We start from the raw sequence: 6,850 nt of genomic DNA, 5'->3' as shown, positions 1-6,850 counted from the left end.
ACTGTATTCGTCCGATCTGAAAGTCGACAGAGAACTCTATTTGCTCAATTTGACTTGGTGAATTTGTAAAAAAGAATTAAATTAGAATTTTGATGATTGAGACTTTATCCACTCAATCTCAGGGAATTTTCCCTAACTTTTTTGTTTCACTGAAGATGATCAATTTTAACCTTGTAAAATACTTTTTTTTTTTTCCTTTTATTTTAAAACTTGAATTGTTTACTTGAAAATTTCCTCTTCCCTCTTTCTTTTCTTCTTTCCTTTTTTCAACAAAATTGATGCCACAGATTTTGAAAACATTTCTAAAAAATTTTAAAGACCATTTTTTTTCTCAAAAATTTCTCTTTCAATTTTTTTTATCTTTTTTCGTTTTTTTATTGATCTTTTTATTTTTATTTTTTATCTCATTCATTTTTTTTCTATTTTTTTTTTCATTTTTTTCAAAAAGTTTTATCTTTTGATTTCATCATCATTTTTTTTTGATGAGTTAAATTAAGTTTGACTCAGTCAACTCAATCAAACCTGAGTTGACTTAGCAACTCAAGTTAAAAGGGACAAGGGGGGCCGAAATTTTGGCCCCCTTTTATTTTTTGCTCCTTCATTTTTTTCCTTCTTCTTCTTCTTCCTTCTTTCTCTTCCTCCATTGTTACTATTCCAAGTTCCATTCCCCTTGCATTTTCTCTTTTCCCACACCATTTCTTGCTTAGAAAATCGCTTTTCCAAGCTTCTAAACTTGATTTGTACCATTCCCTTGAATATTTCTTCAGATCTTTGAGTTTTTGTGTCTCTTTGGAAAACCCATTTTTGAAACCCATGTCCACTTTTCCTTGCATTTTCATGGCATTTCCTCCTAGATCACCATACTTTCTTACATTTAATGGGAAGAAGTACCACCCATCAATAGAATGAAATGATGAAGAGGGATTTCTTCAAGGCCCAAGCACTCATACTCCACACCCTCATCCAAAAAAGATATCAAGGTCAGCTCAATTTTTTTTTTTTTTTTTGTGGGTAAATTTATTGATTTCTTGTTTTGTTGGGAAATTTATGATGAGGCATTGTCATTTTGTTATCATTTGCCCTTGTGAGAATTTTTGGATGTTATATGATTTGGGTGAAAATTATTGTGTGGACATGTTGGTTTTTTGGGGCATTTTTGAATTGTTGAGTTGTTTGGTATTGTCAAGTTTGGACAATGTTGGTCATTGGTTGAGTTTTGTGTTGGATATGATTTTGGACATTGTTGGACAATTTTTGATTGATTGTGAATTTGATATGTAGACAAATTGGGTAAGCTCATTTTTATTGGGTATGAGAATTTTGTTGGGATGTTTGTGCATTATTTTTCATGCATATGGAAATAAATTTTTTTTCTTTGGGTATTATATTTCATGGGTATGGGAAGAAATTTTTTTCTTTGGGTTGGATATATCTTTGGGTCATTGTCAAATGCATTTGTGGAGATGAATGATTTTTGGGTTGATTGGGATATTGTAGGGTGTTGTAGAATTTAAATTTGTGAAGTGGCATTTGGGTCCGGCTAATTTTTGATGAGGGAAATCTTTATTTTGTTGGTTGGGATTTTGGAGTAAGTATTTTTGGAATAGGGTATTTTTGTGGATATCATGATGATTGACAATTTTTTTTTTCATTTTTGGTTTTCTTGTTTTTTTTTGTTGTTGTTGTTGTTGTTTGTTTATATTTCTCATGTGGGGTATCGTAGTTAATTGTAGAATCTCAAAAGTCGGGGTAGTCTACAATTACTGAAACACAGGCGGGCAGTGTTATCCCTAGACATTAGAAATGTCATCCATGAAGCCCGCTTCCAAACCTTTTTCGAAGCTCTTTTGGATTATGACACCACTGAGTACAAGGAACTTCAACTACTCATCATATTATCTAAGAGATTCTGGGATAACATTTTTACCATTCATTTTCTGGCCATTGGCAAGGTGATGTTGACACCATATGACTTCTCAGCCATTATTGGCTTAAAATTGGGCAGTGACAGAAGTGAGGGTAATGATTCGATTTCACCTGCGGAGATTTGGATTTTATTGGGTGTGATCCCTCCACGAGTCACTAGTAAAAATGTGTCCCTGATGTGGTTGTACTCGAATATTGACAAGTGCGAGACTGTGGCAACAAGCACTCGAATGTTTATGCTCCTCTTCATTGGGACTCTCTTGTGTCCTGACTTGGGGAGCATGGTGAGTTTACGTTATTTATGGAGTTTGAGGGACATCATCGGATCAAAAATTATGATTGGGGCGGCATGGCTTATGCGACCCTCTTGCACTTTATGACTCAGCTTTCTTGGTGTAGTCTTTCAAGGTTAAGAGGTGCACCATTTGTTTGGTGGGTGAGAATTAAATTCTTGGTTGGTGTGGACGCAATGGAAAGTGTCGGAGTCGCCACCTAGTTTTTGCAATGGTTTAGGAACCATATATATAGCATCCTCTCAAAAAAGGACCTTTTGATCTTACTACTAGAGATATGAGTTCAAAGTTTAGGTACTCTCTTGGGAAGGTGTTAGGCACCCAAGATTGCCCAACCCTAAGGTTGGTCTCCCTTCATTGTGTCTTACGTCTTAACCTCATTAAAAACATGTTCAACACTTGTATCTATACTTACACACACACTAGCATACATCTAAGCATACAACATGACATCATTCATCCCAAAACAAATACATATCTACCCTTAAATAGAAGAGGGGCAAACCCATACATACATGAAAAACCCTAGCATGTGAAATCCTATCATATCATACATCTAAAACAAGGCAAGGACTCGATCATGGTAGCAAGGTAGCATAGAAATCACAAAATTATATAAAGTGTGCAATGGGAATGAAAAGAAATAAAACAAAGAACCAATAGACATCATCAAATACATGTTCATACCTATGCATGACTTACCTTTACTTACATGTCAGCAACATAGCACCTATGGCATCATGTATGGACATGTGAATGCATGTTTATGGCATCAAAACCAAAGAAAACCCTAATCTAGCATATGATAGCAAATAAACAAACATGTGAAACAGAGACTTTGGAAGCATAAAAACACAGAAAAGAAACTAAACAGAACAAATATGTGAAAGCAGAAGCAAAACAAACAAATTAAAATTAGGTTTTTGGGCAGCGGCTTACACACGGAAGGAAAAGCCTGCGTGCACATAATCAAGCCTGCTTGCATAGACAAGATTATGCGTACGCAACCTCTTACCTAGAAAGCCTAAAAACACAAAAACAGAGCGAAACCTCAAAATAGGAAGTCTAACAACCTAACATACATAAAACATAAAAAACTGTAAAACTAACCTAAACAAACATACGTAAACATAAACTAAGCAATAAAACAAGCTAGAAGAAAGATTAAAGGAAAAAGAGAAAAAGAAAGGGTTTAAGGGATACCTTAAACAAAAAGCTCTGCAAGCTTGATTTTTGACCATTCCTCTCAGTCAAATCTATCACAATTCAATAAAATAGTGATTAGGAACTTTAAACTCAAAGGATTGGGGTCAGAAAAAGGTTCCAACAAAATAAAATTGACTTAAGGGTATTTTGTGAAAAACTCCCTTTTGATTCCCTATTTTCTAATGAAACTTGTATTTTCTAGTGAATCTTGTATTTTCTTGTGGGATTTTTGTGTGTTTTAAAAATGTACCATGTAAGGCTTTTTATAGTGGAAAAAATGGGGTTTAGAACGACTCCCTGACGATGTGGGATTCATTACAATTCTCAGCCATTATTGCAGAAAAATTGCTTTTTTTAAAAAAAAATAAAGTTTTTGAAACCCTAGTTGTGTAAGCAGGAGTGTGCATACGCATGCTTTGGCCCACGTATGCCGGATGCTACCCACATACGTGGGCCGAGGGCCACGCTGGTCTTTTATTTTTGAAAATAGATTTTTGCTTATTTATAAGGTTACATTTTCCATTCTAACACTCCTGAAGTCAATTTGATATCTGATTGGGCTCTAAACTGGCCTTGGGCCTTAAATTTTAGGCATCATTGGGGAATGGGGGCCCGAGTCGTAAGGGGTACAAAAGTGGTGTCTACAGCTGCACTTCTTTTGATTTGTGAGCTTCGCTAATGGAATCAAAAGAATAAGAGACAAAACATTTTGTTTTGACGTATGGCTCAGGCCCATCCAACGTACATGACATGCATCACGCATAAATGGGGTGGGGTGCAACTCTAGAGAGTTGCGTGGGATTCGTATATCTAAAGTCCCACCTTTGTTGCTTGAGAAACGAGCAACGGTAGGTTCACTATCCTAGAGCCTGTTTTGCCACTTGCAAGCAAATGGCGAGTGACTCACTATCCTAGAGTCACTTAAAAAGAAAAAGAAGAACAAACAAGGGCGCTCTTCGAGCTAACCTAACAAACAGCAAAAGGATACAGTCTCTGTGGTGTCCATCCGGGGCTCTTGCCTCAAACTTCTTCGGGTGGCTCGCTCATGTTGTCTTCTTCGCTTCTTTCTCTACCTTTTTTGGTGAGGCTCTTGCCTCAAGTTGACATTGGTCTCTTTCTCTATCTCTATCTTTACATTCTTCTACCACGCTTGCATGTTCAATTCCTAGAGGATATGTGCACGAGTAGTCTTGATTGTTGGATCCACTTGGGGTAGTGAAAACTCACTGAGGAGGAGGTATGTATAGGGAGGAATCTTCTGCCTCTTTCATGACTTAGGGATGAGAAGCTCATTGAGTAGTAGTAGAAATGGACTCTTTGAGGAGTCCTGTAAGAGACCTGTGGGGAGGAATCTTCTGCCTCTTTCATGACTTAGGAATCTTCTGCTTCCTCACTGGGGGTTGTTTAAATATGCTTAGGTCCATCAGGGAAGAATCTTCTGCCTCCTCTATGGGGATGATGTTCTAGATATGCTTGATCCATTGGGGAAGAATCTTTTGCTTCCTTATTGGGGATAGTGTTCTTGATTTTGTGTGATCTGCTAGAAATGGTTTTGGGGATGTACATGCTTTATTGGGCGAAAAGTCTTATGCTTCCTTTACTGCTTACTAAGGAGTCCTTTGTGACTTTATGCCTATTGGGGCAGACTTGAGATGTTTTTCATTTTTTTACTGTTTATGGGTAAACTACACATAGTTTACTGGTGAGGCTTAAACTACACGTAGTTTAGCCATCAAGTGTGTTCCCACCTTTTCATTTTTCTCAATAGTTACCAACCATTTCTTTTTCTTCTTCATTCTCTTCATCTCCCTCATCTCTTCACATTCTTCATAACTCTTATTTTTTCTCTCTACAAAAACTTCCCTCTTCTCTCCTTTCCTCACACCATCTGATTCTCTCAAAACTCCCTCATACTCTCATTTTCTCTCTAAACTTTCTTCATCTCCTCCAATGGCACCCAAGGCCAAAAAGACTTCTTATGTCATTTCCTCCGATGCATTTCTCTTCATCCGCTAGAGTGGGGTAGTGAGACTAATTCGGCCTCTTCCAATGACATACTGGCTAGAGAATCACATTCCTATGGCTTAATCTGTAAGTTTTTTAAACTTTTCTCATTTTCAAGTTTCTCTTATCCTCCATTTTGATGTGTTTTTGGCCATGTAAATGCTTTGGTTTTTTTGTGGGATGGGTTTTGGATGAAAACCTGACATATTAGGAGGGGTAGGAACATGTTTAGGATTGATTTTGGATGATGTATGATTGAAAATGCCGAAGGACTATTTTTGTCTGTGCTTCTACTTGTGTGGGCTCAAGCCTGTGTACGTAGCTTGATTTTATGTGTACGCAGCTTTGTTCTTGCATACATGGGGATGAGCCTACGTACACAGGGTCCTATTGGCGTACGTGGGCCTTAACTTACATACATGAGATGCCTGGTAGAGGCCTCATTCTATCCCTTTTCACTTCTATCTCAACTATTTCACTTCTATATGCAATCCTAACACCCTTTTTTGTCATTTTTGCATTTGAACATCACTGCATCTTTCTTTTTATCTTTATTCTTGCAACAAAAACATCATTTTTCATCATTTCCACTTGAATCATGAATCTACTGTTATCTTCTTCTTTTGTAGTCTTTATCCCCTTATGCTAGTAGGGGAAAAACCAACAAGGTGGTAGAGTGGTACAACCTTCGAGACTAGGGCTTATATCTGGGAAGTGGGCTTTGAGCCTATCATCTACAATTGCTACCTTGGTGCAATGCCTCATTGAGAGTTGGTGATGTTAGTTAAATACATGTTTGTATCACATACAAAACATACGCAGCGGAAAATTAACGGATCTACTTCATTCGCAATTGTTAACATGTACTATGCAAATTTCAGAATTCAAGAACAAGAGAGCGTACCTTGGTGCGGTGAAATTCAAAACAAAAGATCAAAAGTACTCGAGAACACTTTTCATCTTCACTCCAATTCCACTTTACGCCTAAGAAGTGTGGTCTCTCAATCAGTTTTCAAAGGGAGAATAAGAGAGTGTCTTACACTCACATACACAACATTTCCTGTTTTTACAAAAATTCTGTATGTTTCTCTCCTTATAACTGATTATCTAATTGGGCTAGTCTTTTGGGCCTTTCCAATTGGGCAGTAATGTGTGGCTTGGAGTAGGACCGAAAGGGACCAATAAGACACTAGCTCCAATAGGCTTTAGGTTTTTCAGTCAACTCTTGACAAGTCTAAAGTTACCATTAACTATATTTAATACCACTATATAAATATAGTTGCACTCTAGGCCTTAATTATAAATTATATCCCAAGACTTTATTATACATGCAACCCCTTCATAAAATATTCATAGTAATATAAAGTCGCGAATGTAGGCTGCTACTTTGTAAATTACTACATCTTAATCCTTGAGTACTC

The sequence above is a fragment of the Castanea sativa genome, chromosome 8 (assembly GCF_040712315.1).
Source record: "Castanea sativa cultivar Marrone di Chiusa Pesio chromosome 8, ASM4071231v1".
In the NCBI taxonomy this organism is placed as follows: Eukaryota; Viridiplantae; Streptophyta; class Magnoliopsida; order Fagales; family Fagaceae; genus Castanea; species Castanea sativa.
This window is presented reverse-complemented; position numbering follows the sequence as displayed.